The 15,858-nt window shown below is 45.7% G+C and overlaps 1 long non-coding RNA gene across 1 annotated transcript in view; it reads right to left on the reverse strand.

The window, feature by feature from the left end:
* Positions 1-8,595, reverse strand: part of LOC308593180 — a 441,755-nt gene extending 433,160 nt beyond the window's left edge. The window contains exon 1 of the long non-coding RNA XR_014010820.1: positions 8,418-8,595. This is a non-coding gene — a long non-coding RNA (uncharacterized lncRNA). The remainder of the gene's footprint in view (positions 1-8,417) is intronic.
* Between the last annotated feature and the right edge of the window lie 7,263 nt (positions 8,596-15,858).

Consider the following 15,858-nt stretch of genomic DNA (forward strand, 5'->3'; position numbering starts at 1 on the left):
TTGGATCTGACTCTCTCTCTCTCTCTCTCTCTCTCTCTCTCTCTCTCTCTCTCTCTCTCTCTCTCTCTCTGTGTGTGTGTGTGTGTAGATCTAGGTCAGGCTTCCTCAACCAAAGCCCTCCAGATATTTTTTGGCCTACAACTCCCATGATCCCTAACTAGCAGGACCAGTGGTCAGGGATGCTGGGAACTGTAGTCTCAAAACATCCGGAGGGGAGGTTGAGGAAGCCTGATCTAGGTGGACATGGCGTCACTCAAAAATCCAAATGTGCTCATAGGATTGAATAGACTAGTACAGTGGTACCTTGGGTTACATACGCTTCAGGTTACAGACTCCGCTAACCCAGAAATAGTACCTCGGGTTAAGAACGTTGCTTCAGGATGAGAACAGAAATCGTGCTCCGGTGGCATGGCGGCAGCGGGAGACCCCATTAACTAAAGTGGTGCTTCAGGTTAAGAACAGTTTCAGGTTAAGAACAGACCTCCAGAACAAATTAAGTACTTAACCCAAGGTACCACTGTAGTGACTCCTGTATTTGACAAATGGGCAGCTCTGCAGCAGCTGCCCCCGCCTCTTGCAGCAGCTCCCCCCGCCTCTTGTCTCAATGCCCCAAGGGATATATGAATGCTGCATGCTAAAGTTCTTCCCACACAGAGTTGCAATAGGTGCTCAGCATATCAGTTCCTGTTCCCTGATGTCTCAGTCTTCCAGGCTGTGTGGTAGCTGCGGAATTCAACCTACACAAGCCATTTAACGAACAAAAGCAGGTGTGCTTCAAAAAAACCCACAGTAAATTCAAAAGTGATACAATGCATCAACAAAAAGAGACGAAAGAAAGAGGAGGAGGATGGCATCACTGGTTAAATAAAAGAACCAGAAAAGTAGCAATTGCAAATAACAATCTCATTCATATGGATACCTGCCAAAGTTCTGGGCAGAAGGTATCAGGACAGTTCTTGTTGTCCTACAATTGTGAGCTTCTCTTGGGCATCCAGTTGGCTACTGTTTCAGAAAGGATTCTAGATTGGCTGGACCTGATCCAACAAGTCGAATCTTCTGTTCTGGGAGGTTGTGATGGAGGAATGTCAGCGCTTAACAATCTAATCCTATTATGTCAAACATGAGGTTTAATGCAGAAACATGAGTACCGAGTGCCAAAACTCTTAGCCCAGACACATACAAGGATGCTACAAAGCTATACACAAACCTGTCTGCTTGCTGACATTATGGGGCACTACCATAGATCTCGATACCTACCAGTATCTTTGAATCACAAAAGGGGGGAGAGGTAAATGAAGTACAGCAAGCTGCAAGCCAGCTTCATTCACTCTTTCTGGTGAATCTTGAGGTGGGTGTGCATTGGGGCACAATGTTCACTTACTACAATCCTACCTCTGAAAAGTTTGGCCTATTGCTCAACATCCAGAAAACCAAAGTGCTGCACCAACAAGCACAAAACAACCTCTCTGCAGCACCACAAATCCAACTCAATGGTGTAATGTTGGGAAATGTTGATCACTTATCCTAGCTGGATAGTTATCTTTCCACAAAGGCCGACATTAATGCCGAAATCCAGCATCACCTGAGCTCTGCGAGTGCAACTTTCTCTCAACTGAAGTGCAGAATGTTTGAGGATCGGGACATCTGCAGGGAAACCAAAATGCTTGTTTACAAAGCTATTGTACTACCAACCTAACTGTATGCTTGTGAAACATGGACCACTTATAAACGCCATCTCCAACTCCTCGAAAGATTCCATCAACGGTGTCTCTGAAAACTTTTACACATCACTTTGGAAGACAGGTGAACTGGAAGAAGCAAAGATCACCAGTGTCGAAGCAATGATTCTTCAACATTCAACTTTGTTGGACTGGTCATGTTGTTCAGATGCCTGATTATCGTCTTCCAAAGCAACTATCCTGAACTTAAAAATGGAATGTGTAATTCTGGTGGTCAACAAAAGAGGTTTAAAGACTCTCTCAAGGAAAATCTTAAAAAGTAGTATTAAAAAAATGTAGTATAAACACTGGCCTGTGAGAGCTCCAATTGGAGAACAGCCTTTACCAAAGGTTTCATGGACTTTGAAGATGCTCAAACTCAGGACGAAAGGGAGAAATGTGCTAAGAGGAAGGCATGCCTGGCAAACCCTCACCGTGATCAACTCCCACCTAGAAACCTATGTCCCCACTGTGGAAGGATGTGTGGATCCAGAATTGACCTCCACAGTCACTTACGGGCTCACTGTTAAAACCGTATTCATGGAAGACAATCTTACTCGGCTACGAATGATCGCCAAAGAAGAAGAAAGAAGACCTCTGAATGCTAGTTGCTGGGAACCACAGGTGGGGAGAGTGCTGTTCTGCTTGGGTTCTGCTTGTGGGCTTCCCACAGGCATCTTGTTGACCACTGTAAGGATATTGGATGACAAGCTTCTGGTCTGATCCAGCAGGCCCGCCTTTATTCCTATCATGGTCAAGAAGAAGAAGAAGAAGAAGAGTAGTAGTTTGGATTTGATATCCCACTTTATCACTACCCGAAGGCGTCTCAAAGTGGCTAACATTCTCCTTTCCCTTCCTGCCCCACAACCAACACTCTCTGAGGTGAGTGGGGCTGAGAGACTTCAGAGAAGTGTGACTGGCCCAAGGTCACCCAGGAGCTGCATGTGGAGGAGCGGAGATGCGAACCCAGTTCACCAGATTATGAGTCTACTGCTCTTAACCACTACACCACACTGCTGGTGGTAATCATGTTCCCCTCTCCTGCACAGCACCATTTTTTTCTTTGAGCTTTGTCAAAGTGATGGGCGAGGGAGCATTGCCTTCACTCTGATTTGATTCCATGACAATGCCATGCAGCCAAATTTTGGGTTTATGGTTTTTGTGGAGAAAAGCATCTGCCTGATGTTCAGAAAGTCCAATCCCCAGAATCTCCAGGTAGATCTGGGAGAGGCTCCTTGTCTGAAACCCTGGAGAGCCACTGCCAGACACTGTTGAAAGTACTGAGCTGAATGGACCAATGGGCTGACTTGGTATAAGGCAGCTTCTTATGTCCCTAGTGAAAGACTCATCATTTTGATGAGAGAAATGGGTGATGGAAGGGGCCATTAACCACAGGGATATAGTCACAGAGACTTGACAGAATGGGAAGGAGCATGGAATGGGGAATCACTTCACTACTCAAGCATCGGACACCAGGATAGCCATGTGCATCTCAGGTACATATATCAATGAAACATAAGCACCCCAAATATATATCATACCTCCGTTTATTATGCCTGTATTAATTCTGAAGCAGTAGTGGAGAAAATTATTCACATTAAAATATGATCCAACCAAATTTGCACATCCGAGACTAATACCAGAACTGAAATGCAGCTGTCCTTCAAAATTTGCACTGTTCTGAATTTTGTGGTGCAGTTCTCCATACAAACACTGCATACGAAATACAAATAGATGGGAGGAGGGTGCACAAAAAGATACGTATTCATAAAGAGGGATGTACAAAAATGTGTTATGTATGGGGAAATGGCTTGCCAAAATGCACATAGCAAGAGAAATGCTTGCAAAAAACGCACATGAACTTTCCCGCAGATGTTTAAAATCTCAAACGGATGTGGAAATGTGTTGAACCGAATGCAAGATTGGAAAAACGAGACACTGAAATAAACAAATTTGTCCATCTCTTCTAGTCTGAAGCTCAGCAGTATATTAGAAAAGAGATGGCTCCTTCCCATCTCAAAAGAAGAAAGTTCAGATGTGATATATTGTTATGAGTTTGTGGGTGCCAGACACTGAACCCCTGGAGGTAATCGCCTGGGATGATGGACCATTAAAATAACATAAGAAAGGTGATGGGCATCAGCAAAGCGAAGGACAGGGGGCTCTCTCACCGATGGCAGAGGGTGGTGCTCCTCCTCCATCTCTTAGATAGTTAGAGGACAAAAGCCCTGAGTTATGAGCTGAGAGTTGGCTGTGATGTAATCTGGGGCAGGGGGGAGGTTGAAGGCTAGAAAAGGCAGAGAGAGAGAGAGAGAGAGAGAGAGAGAGAGAGAGAGAGAGAGAGAAAGAACACCTTATTTGATTTCTCCTGGAATCCAGGGCTGTTCCTATGGGAGAAACAAGAACCTTTTAATGCTGGCCACCCCTCCATCGAGGTCTCAGGTTACATATATGTGCAAATAAACCTTATATCATAAAGACACCACAGTCTCCGCCATGCCTCATTTCCAAAAGGAAACACAAACCGTGGGATAAGCGCCTGGAACCCCTGGAATCTCACACCACTCAGAGATGAGTGTGGCATTTAACAATATTTCAGCTGTCTAGGAGCTTAGTTTGCAACATATAATGCATAACAAGCAAGGGGGGCGGAATCTGATTGGGCTTAAGACATGAAAAAAGGACCAAACTGGAAGTAATTTCCATAGTGGAAGAAAGATGGTGCTGTTATAAAATATGACAGACAGCAGTGCCTTCTTGGGGAGAGAATGGATACACTGTAAAATTGATACCAGTTTTACATAGGAAAAAGCCTGTTTAACAACAACAACAACAACAACAACAACAACAACAACAACAACAACAACAACAATTTATACCCCGCCCATCCAACAAAATATTAAAAATGCAATGTTTGCATTCTAAAAATATTAATCGTGATCTGGGCACCACCATTATATTCAAGCAAGAAAAGCCTTGATGAAAATAATATCCCCCCCCCCCCAGTGCAAGAAAGTGCTAGTGATTTATTATTATTTTTTTGCAAAAAATGAAAATAAAAACTCATTGGCATACTGTATAACAGGGGTGAGAAACCCTTTTCAGGGCTGCATTCCCATGGTGGGCGGAGCCAGGAGCAAAAGTAGGTGGAGCAATGAATGGAAAATTTAACTTTGTACGGTAGTTCGTGGCCACATTCAAAGAGGGTTTGTAGCAAGGCTGGTGAGGGTGCCTGTCCTAGGGAGAATCTTAGATCTAGCTAGAGGTCCCTGAAGGAGCACATTCAATCCCAGGCCTGAGCTTTCCTACCCCTGATATTTTTTAAATATTTTATTTCTTTTTCTTTCTTTTTTTTAAAGGGAAGATGCAAACCAAAACATCACTGTCAAACAGAACTGGCAAATGATTATCTATTGCAGGAATAAAAAGAGGCGGCTGCTACAGCGAGAGACAGAAATATACAGTTTTCCATAAAACCCAAATTACAGCGTGTTTTGTTTTATTTCATTTGCTTACAGTATTTATAAATCATTCATCTTTTGGTACAAGCTAGCGTTCATCTGTCTTGTTACTATATTTGCGTGTCTCTATTTATTTTACGACCGCTGTCACCGAGTGAAAAGTTTCCGCGAAACTGTGCATCCATGTGTCGTTTTCAGTCTCCCTTTGACTTTCCAGTCTGTGTTCTCAAGCATTATGGGATGGGATCATGTTTCATAAAACAGCATGCGTCCCACATGCCAAAGATGCTATCTTGGGTATTTATGATGGTGTGGTTTAGCTATCAGGCTGTGCTTGTGATCTTTCGAAGGAGAGGAAGGATGCTGTACAAATTGAACTGCTGTTATGTTCTCAATCGTGGCCTTTTAGATAAAGCTAGCCGTGGCTAAACACCCTATTCAGTAAAATAGCCAGTGTGGTGTAATGGTTAGAGTACTGGTCTAGCATCTGGGAGAACAGGGTTCAAATCCCCACTCTGCCATGAAGATCTCATGAAGATCTCTTTGGGCCAGTCACTGCCTCTCAGTCTAACCTACCTCTCAGGAGGGCCAGAATGGTTTTCAGCTAGTGGCCCAGCTATTCCCCTATCTGGACAGTGATAACCTAACTACTGTTGTCTATGCTCTGGTAACCTCAAGGTTAGATTACTGCAATGCGTAGGGCTGCCTCTGAAGATGGTTCAGAAACTTCAGCTGGTGCAGAATGCAGAGGCCAGATTGCTCACTGGAGCAAGACTGTTTGAGCATATTACACCGATTCTGGTCTGACTGCACTGGCTACCAATTAGTTTCTGGGCCCAATTCAAAGTGCTGGTTTTGACCTATAATAATAACAATAATAATAATAATAATAATAATAATAATAATAATAATAATAATAATAATAATAATAATAATTTATTTATACCCCGCCCATCTGGCTGGGCCTCCCCGGCCACTCTGGGCGGCTTCCATAAAAACCAAAAATACAATAAAATATCACCCGTTAAAAACTTCCCTGAACAGGGCTGCCTTAAGATGTCTCCTGAATGTCAGGTAGTTGTTTATCGCTTTGACATCTGCTGGAAGGGCGTTCCACAGGGCGGGCGCCACTACCGAGAAGGCCCTCTGCCTGGTTCCCTGTAGCTTTGCTTCTCGCAGTGAGGGAACCGCCAGAAGGCCCTCGGCGCTGGACCTCAGCGTCCGGGCAGAACGATGGGGGTGGAGACGCTCCTTCAGGTATACTGGACCGAGGCCGTTTAGGGCTTTAAAAGTCAGCACCAACACTTTGAATTGTGCTCGGAAACGTACTGGGAGCCAATGCAGGTCTTTCAAGACCGGTGTTATATGGTCTCGGCGGCCGCTCCCAGTCACCAGTCTAGCTGCCGCATTCTGGATTAGTTGTAGTTTCCGAGTCACCTTCAAAGGTAGCCCCACGTAGAGTGCATTGCAGTAGTCCAAGCGGGAGATAACCAGAGCATGCACCACTCTGGCGAGACAGTCCGCAGGCAGATAGGGTCTCAGCCTGCATACCAGATGGAGCTGGTAAACAGCTGCCCTGGACACAGATTTGACCTGTGCCTCCATGGACAGCTGTGAGTCCAAAATGACTCCCAGGCTGCGCACCTGGTCCTTCAGGGGCACAGTTACCCCATTCAGGACCAGGGAATCCTCCACACCTGCCCGCCTCCTGTCCCCCAAAAGCAGTACTTCTGTCTTGTCAGGATTCAACCTCAATCTGTTAGCCGCCATCCATCCTCCAACCGCCTCCAGACACTCACACAGGACCTTCACTGCCTTCACTGGTTCTGATTTAAAAGAGAGTTAGAGCTGGGTATCATCCGCATACTGATGAACACCCAGCCCAAACCTCCTGATGATCTCTCCCAGCGGCCGCATGTAGATGTTGAAAAGCATGGGGGAGAGGACAGAACCCTGAGGCACCCCACAAGTGAGAGCCCAGGGGTCTGAACACTCATCCCCCACCACCACTTTCTGAACACGGCCCAGGAGGAAGGAGCGGAACCACTGTATAACAGTGCCCCCAGCTCCCAGCCCCTCAAGACGGTCCAGAAGGATGCTATGGTCGATGGTATCGAACGCCGCTGAGAGATCCAGCAGAACTAGGAAACAGCTCTCACCTTTGTCCCTAGCCCGCCGGAGATCATCAACCAGTGCGACCAAGGCAGTTTCAGTCCCATGATGAGGCCTGAATCCCGACTGGAAGGGATCCAAATGGTCCGCTTCTTCCAGGCGTGCCTGGAGTTGTTCGGCAACCGCTCGCTCAATCACCTTGCCCAGGAATGGAAGATTTGAGACTGGGCGATAGTTGGCCATCGTGGCCGCATCTAAAGATGGTTTTTTAAGAAGCGGTTTAATAACCGCCTCTTTCAGCGGGTCTGGGAAGGCTCCCTCACGGAGGGAAGCATTCACCACCCCACGAAGCCCATCGCCCAGTCCTTCCCGGCTAGCTTTTATAAGCCAGGATGGGCAAGGATCCAGGAGACAGGTGGTTGGTTTCACTCGTCCAAGCAGCCTGTCCACATCCTCGGAGGTAACAGATTGGAATTGATCCCACTCAACTTGACTAGACAGAACTCTAGCACTCTCCCGCCCCGGCCCTGCTCCCACGGTGGAGTCTACTTCTTCCCGAATCTGAGCAATTTTATCTGCAAAAAACTTTGCAAAATCATTGCAGGAGAACATGTGGCCCGTACTGGGCCCCGATGTTGCAGGTGGTTCCGCTAAATTGTGAACCACCTGAAAAAGTCTCCTGCTGCTGTTTTCTGCAGATGCAATAGAGGCGGTGAAGAAATTCTTCTTCGCCGTCGCTATCGCCACTTGGTAGGCTCGACGTTGAGCTCTAACCTGTGTCCGGTCAGATTCGGAATGAGTTATCCGCCACCGGCGCTCTAGCTGTCTCAACGATTGTTTCATTGCCCTCAGATCCGTGGAAAACCACAGGGCTGTCCGGGCTCCATGCAATCGGAGAGGGCGCTTCGGAGCCAAACAGTCAATAGCCCTGGTTAACTCCACATTCCAGCGGGCCACCAGGGAATCAGCTGAAAGGCCATCAACATGGGATAAAGCATCCCCTACCACTCTGGAAACCATTTGGATCCATTAAGTGGCGGGGGCGGACCATCCGAATTTGTCCCACCTATAAAGCCTTAAATGGCTCAATATGTTTCCGAGCACAATTCAAAGTGTTGGTGCTGACCTTTAAAGCCCTAAACGGCCTTGGTCCAGTATACCTGAAGGAGCGTCTCCACCCCCATCGTTCTGCCTGGACACTGAGGTCCAGCGCTGAGGGCCTTCTGGCAGTTCCCTTGCTGTGAGAATCCAAGTTACAGGGAACCAGGCAGAGGGCCTTCTCGGGAGTGGCACCCGCCCTGTGAAACGCCCTCCCACCAGATGTCAAAGAGAAGAACAACTACCTGACTTTTAGAAGACATCTGAAGGCAGCCCTGTTTAGGGAAGCTTTTAGTGTTTAATAGGTATTTTAATATTCTGTTGGAAGCCTCCCAGAGTGGCTGGGGAAACCCAGCCAGATGGGCGGGGTGTAAATAATAAATTATTATTATTATACCTCAAGGACCGTCTCTTTCCATAGGAACCTATTCAGACCCTGAGATCACCTTCTGAGGCCCTTCTTTGATTGCCTCCTCCTCGAGAGGTCCTGAGGGTGGCAACACGAGAACAAGGCCTTTTCTGCAGTGGCTCCCTGTCTATGGAATACTCTCTCCCCAGGGAAGTTTGCCTGTCACCTTCATTATACATCATTAAGCACCAGATAGATATGTTCCTTTTTAACCAGGCCTTTGGTTGATCTGATTGACATCTTATGCCCCTTTAAAATGTGGATCTTATTTTTTTTTTGGGGGGGGTGTTATTGGGTTGTTGCTTTTATTTTGATTATATATTTTGTGGTTTTACATTTTGATTTTGTTCTGTGAACTGCCCTGAGATCTCCGGGTATATAAATTCAATAAATAATTTTTTTTAACTCTGGGACTGTCCTTGGAAAATCAGGATATTTGGAGGGTATGACATAGGCTAGAGCAGGCTTCCTCAACCTCGGCCCTCCAGATGTTTTGAGACTACCATTCCCATCATCCCTGACCAATGGTCCTGCTAGCTAGGGATCATGGGAGCTGTAGGCCACAAACATCTCGAGGTCTGAGGTTGAGGAAGCCTGGGCTAGAGGCATGTAAAATGCCTCAAGACTGTATCACTCATAACTAACTCGCCATGTTCACCCATTGATGTGAGCTTGATGCGAAGTGTTCTTTGTGCCGCTCCTCCATCTAGATCAGCCAGCCTGCATACTGATAAGTTTGGAGAGGCTGGATAGAAGTGGTTTTTAGTCAAGCTTGGCTTGTTCAGAGGCTCAATTTGTTGATTACTGTCAATGGGCCGACTTGATTCAGAGCATTAATGCGGAGCTGAAAGGGTATGAGAAGAATCTTAGGTCCTGGTTCAATGGGGTCAGAATTTCATGCTCCATATCCTTAGAACCAAAGATGCTCTTTAGTTTATAATTTGCTGCTTTCCAACGAGTTGGAGAAAGGCTGTGTACACATGGAAAAGGGATGGCTTGCGTCCTGAAAGCATGTTCAGAAAACGCATTACCATGCAGAGTTTTGCATTTTATCGGTTATTGTTGATGATGATGATGGTTCACAGAAATGGGCTTTTGGGAAGTCCCCCCCCCCAAGAATCAAAATATGCATAAAGTTTTTGTGATTCTGAAGAAATGTTTGTTTCTTCATTGATTTGATTTTACCATAATAATGCCAACTCAAGGTGGCTTTTACAAATAATAAAAATCCCAAGCATCTTAACATCTACAATGGGAAAAAATAACTTATCGAAATAGCAGAAGACAATCTGTTCTTAAATGCCTCTTTAAATAAGAATATATTCTAAATAGGAAGTGATATGGTGCACTTTCCACAGTAAGAGTACAACAGCAGGCTGCTGGAGAGACAGTGTGGTGTAGTGGTTAAGAGTGGTGGACTCGTAATCTGGTGAACCGGGTTCGCGTCTCCGCTCCTCCACATGCAGCTGCTGGGTGACCTTGGGCCAGTCACACTTCTCTGAAGTCTCTCAGCCTCACTCACCTCACAGAGTGTTTGCTGTGGGCAAGGAAGGGAAAAGGAGATTGTTAGCCGCTTTGAGACTCCTTAGGGTAGTGATAAAGCGGGATATCAAATCCAAACTCCTCCTCCTCCTCCTCCTCCTCCTCCTCCTCTTCTTCTTCTTCTTCTTCTTCTTCTTCTTCTTCTTCTTCTTCTTCTTCTTCACACATAACACAGCAAAACCATTCATCCTAAAGGCCATGCATACATAACAGACTAAAGGGGCTATCCTATGGCAAGATCTCCTGGGATGAGCTGGTTAGCATCCAGTTCCCAGCACAGCTGGGCTATTCTGGCTTAATTCACACATCCTCAACTCAGCTATAGATAAGACCACTTATCTCCCCCATTGCGGCTCAGGCAGCTGAGATGAGCCTGGTAGATCTCAAGCCCCAAAAGAGATGTGGTGGGAACAGGACCAACCAAGCAAAAAGGGTGGTGTAACTCAAACACTATTTCAAAAACTTGCCAGGCTTAGGTCAGGTCAGCCAGGAGTAGCCATGCTGCTGAATGGAGTTTGGATCTAGTGTAACTTTACCCCAGCTCAGCTTGCACTGGCTTCCTTTATGCCAGCTTCTTGCATACAGGATTGCTCCATTAAACTCATTTAACATTCAGTTCATCTCTTTAGGGAACTTAGGATATTGTAGGTTAATGGAGGTAGAGTTGGGGTGTGGCTAATAATATAATAATAATAAATTTTATTTATACCGCACCCTCCCCAGCCAAGGCCGGGCTCAGGGCGGTTAACAACCAATAATAAAAACAAGTTGAATGAATACTGTTAAGTTGTGGGTGAACATATCAGATGACACAGTGATTCTTCAAACAGCTCTTGTTTATTCACAGGCCAGGACAGAACTGAACTGAAGGGTTCAGTCAGCCTGCTTATATAGAGCTCCAGTACAATGTAACTGTAACAACTTTCTAAAACTATCCAATCACTGAACGTCACTTTCGATCCCTTATTTGCATAACTATCTACAGTATCCCCCTGCTGACCCAGGGTGGGAACTTCAGTACATAACAAATACAACTTAAAAACAAGATTAAAATACAACATTAAAACATTAAAATGCAGCCTCATCACAGGAAGAGAAAGGAAAAAAGAAAGAGGGGGAGGGAATCAAATTGACTCCAAGCCAAAGGCCAGGTGGAACAACTCTGTCTTACAGGCCCTGCAGAAAGAAATCAGATCCCACAGGGCCCTGGTCTCATGAGACAGAGCGTTCCACCAGGCTGGAGACAGTGTTGAAAAGGCCCTGGCTCTGGTTGAGGCTAATCTGACTCCCTTAGGGCCCAGGAACTCTAGGGTGTTGCTATTTATGGACCTTAAGGTCCTCCATGGGGCATACCGGTCCTGTAGGTATGAGGGTCCTAGCAAACAAGCTAACATAATTTTAAGCAGGCTATTATTCCCAGGTTCTGTGGGGGACGCCAGATCTGTGGGGGACGCATGATCAAAGAGAGATGCACACACAACTTGCATGCATTTCTAATTTATATAAAGTCTAAAATGCTACGAAACCTTTCATTGGTACAGTCTGAATGGCTAGAGGATAGCTGAACAAATAACTTTTCTGCTGTTGGGAGTGACATCTGGCATTGCTTTCTTATTTATTTATTTTTAAATAAAACCCCTGAGAAGAAAGGGTTGCAGCTCTCTCATAGCCTGCATTTTGGGAAATATTTTTATTGGATATGTAGATTATAGTCTCCATCTACCTACTACCTTAGGATGTGCTTATGTATCGTTTGGCAAACAAGCTCAGTGAGTCACTTTCCTCAAACTTATGGAGGCGGGTGGCGCTGTGGGTTAAACCACAGAGCCTAGGACTTGCCAATCAGAAGGTCGGCGGTTCAAATCCCCTCGATGGGGTGAGCTCCCGTTGTTCAGTCCCTGCTCCTGTCAACCTAGCAGTTCGAAAGCACCTCAGAGTGCAAGTAGATAAATAGGTACAGCTCCGGCGGGAAGGTAAACGGCGTTTCCGTGCGCTGCTCTGGTTCGCCAGAAGCGGCTTACTCATGCTGGCCACATGACCCGGAAGCTGTACGCCGGCTCCCTCAGCCAATAAAGTGAGATGAGCGCCACAACCCCAGAGTCGGTCATGACTGGACCTAATGGCCAGGGGTCCCTTTACCTTTACCTTTATGGAGGGATTGGTCTTTACTTCATGGTATCAGATAGTCTTGTTTTCATAAACCCTGTATAATTACTGTAGCTGCAGTAATCCTAGAATTAGCAAACCAAATGTCTCATTTATGGTGCAGAAAAGAACATTCTATTTAACAGACACCTGCCCATCACCAGTTTTTTAAATAAAATATATTTAAATAGAGTGCTCCTTTGGCTACTTCAAATAAAATATTGACCGATCCAACCTTATTATGACATTTTAAAGCATTCCTTTAAAATGGGGAGCGTAGTAGCTCAGTAGCAGAGCTCATTCTCTGCATGCAAAAAGACCTGGGTTCAATCCTCAGCATCTCCAAGTAGGGCAGGGAATGACTCCCATGTGATACCCTTGAAAGCTACTGTGATTCAGTATAGATGTTAGTGAGCAATATGTGTTGCAGATATTAATATTGTGTGACTGGAAGCTTAAGTTCTGACTACTTTGGGAATACATCATTGTCCAGACCCATAAAAATATTATTCAAACTTTTAGTGGCAGAAATCTTTAAAATAAAACAGAATACAGCAAAGGATATGTCCAAAATATCCATACAAAGTCTTTTGCTGTCCAGCACAGGCTCAGCATGTTACAAAATATGAAATAATGCAAAGAGACCTCTCTCTCCAGCCTGCATTCCAGCCTCCAGGCTGTTTGCTCTCCCTTCAGTAGAGCTTCATTTTACATCTTCACTCCACTGAGTTTGGGAGAAAAGGCTCAAAGGCAACTCCCTTCAAAATGGAGATTTGCAACCCAATACCTTCATCACATGATCTAAGGTTACAACACTCACATGTTAGCTACCAGAGAAAAACTATCAGTTAGCTAATCATTATCTTAGCAAGAGCTCAAAGTGCTCTCTTTGGCTTTATTATAGTCCAATGGAAAAAAACACCATGTTAAACCTTCTGCAATATACATTTAGACATTTTTCACTTCTGTGTCAATTAAAGTATTAAACCATTGGGCTGGGATATTGCTTAGGGGGTTGTTGCTGTTGCTGATGTGTGTTTTTTGTATCTTTATTTTGTATCTTACAATTTATTTGCAAATTGTTCAATTTAGTTGATGTTTTGTTTATTGTCTTTGACTAATTTTGCTATGTTTGTAATTATACATTTTTTATATGCTGTAAGCCACCTTGAGCATGGTTTTAACTCTTGAAAGGCGGCATGCAAATAAAATGATTGATGGATTGAACTGCCAGACTCAGAATAAAGCAGCTCCACATGTACCTTCTTTTCACTTCCCTGCACATGAAGAAGCGCCATTTCCTGCACCCATTTTCAGTCTGAGTTGAAACTCTCTTTTGAAGGACGTCCAACTTTCTGACAAATTGCTAGGCTCTAGCCATTCCTCCATGTTCTGTTTAATTGAGCTGGAGACGGAGCGGTGCTACAGCTTCTGGTGAGCATGCTGTTCCCTCTGCCATCTTGTCAAAGGTCAATGGTGGACCATCACGCCATCCATCTCAAAAGCCACTTAGAGCACATTAGAGCGATGATGGGCTGCCAAGGAGATATGTGCTTTGTCAACCTTTGTCAGCTTTGTCAGTGGAAAGTATTCTTCGGAGACAGATGTGACTTTCCAATCTCCCTGAGCACCGTTAATGCACGGTTGATAATCATTTGTTGCAGGTAAACCAGATGTCTACCCTCAAGATGATGCATCTGCTGTGGTCGTATCACATTTTCCGCACCACCCAACCATTAGGAAGGACCATAGCTCAGTGGTGGAGCCTGTGCTTCTCATGCAGAAGGTCTCAAATTCAATCCCTGGAAGATTTCTCTTTGAGATTGTAAGAACATAAGAAGAACCTGCAGGATCCAGGCAATGACCCAGCATCCTGCTGGCCAACCAGATGCTTGTGGAAAACCTGCAAGTTGAGCACAAGAGCACAAGCGGTCTACCTGGGATAGCTCAGTCAGTAGAGCATGAAACTCTTAATCTCAGGATTGTGGGTTCAAGCCCCACATTGAGACTGAATCTAAGAGAATGAGGAAAGCGGGGTTGCATTTATTTGACCTTCACCAGAACCAGGGGTGACCCCCAAACCAGCTAGGGAGACAGCTTTCTGTAGTGGTGAACGTGAGCGTTGTCAGACCAACATCTGTTGAGGGCTGCCTTGAGTCACCAGGCAATAACTTCATGGTGTAACAACTTCATGGTGTAACAGCTTCATGGTGAGTTCCGGCACCTATTTTTCCTGGGGGGGGGGAAGCACTGGGTATAACTTTACGCTAGCTTAATTTAAGGTGGTATAAACTTCACTGGTTTCCCATATTTAGGATTGTGTGCTGGGCCTGGGGGTAACCAGAGAACCAGGTCCAGGTCTGGTCCAGAATCCATAGGTTCCGCTAGGAGTCAGTCCGACAGGGCCAAGGCAGGACACGAGGCAGGAAACCAGGCAAGGACAGGTACACGATCTCAGGCAGGGTCTGGCATACAGCAATGTTGCTCCCGCAACCTGGGGCGGGGTCCGACAGCCTTTTATCTTTGTCGGGGTAACAGCCAGTCCTGATCCCCTAGCGACTCATCTCCCTGTATCGCCCAAAGGTGAGCACTCCTCCTGCGAGTACTCAGGTCTCTCCTTCTCTCAGACCTCAGTCTCTGCAGCTTGGGAGATGTCAGTGGGTTACTAGACCCAGAGGTGGCCTCAGCCTCTCCTGACCCAACTGGTAGTGGAGCAGCTGTAAGTGATGGCCCGGCTGAAGGCAACAAGGTAATCCCCACCTCTGGAGCCAGGGCAGGCTCAGGCCCTTGACTCGACCCAGCTGGTGTTTGTTGCAGGGGAACCTGTGCAGACTGGGGCTCTTCAGAATCAGGCCCCAGACTTGGTTCAGATGATGCCTAAGGCAAAGGATCCAGTGCAGACTGAGACTCCTCTGGTTCCGAGTCCGAGTCCGAGTCCCAGGCCATCACAGATTGCTCTCTATGACTCTCCAAGTTAAAGGCCAAAACCATTTTGGCCTTTAAAAGTAGTCAGTGGGCTATCTGATGTTTTCCTTAGGAAAACTTGCACTTGAAAAAAAAGCTGCTGGCAAAAATAAAAATAAAAATGGAAAGATGGGAGTGTGAATATTAAATAAGCGAGTAAGACTTTCAATAGCCTGCAGCCAACGAGTGCATCTCTCACGATAGATTCCTCCAGAGAGGTTTTCTGTGCCTGCACATATGCTCGTATATTTCTCTTCAAAATGATCCCAAGGAAATGGATTTGGGCAGAGGGGTGCGGCAGGAGGAGCTGGTTGGATTCTCAATCAACTCCAGGGGAAGCCGTGGGATTCAGGTGCCAGACTCCGAACAGATGTGAACTTTAGAAGACACTCTTGCCAAATTGCAACGG

Source organism: Podarcis bocagei (assembly GCF_964188305.1).
Source record: "Podarcis bocagei genome assembly, chromosome: 8".
In the NCBI taxonomy this organism is placed as follows: Eukaryota; Metazoa; Chordata; class Lepidosauria; order Squamata; family Lacertidae; genus Podarcis; species Podarcis bocagei.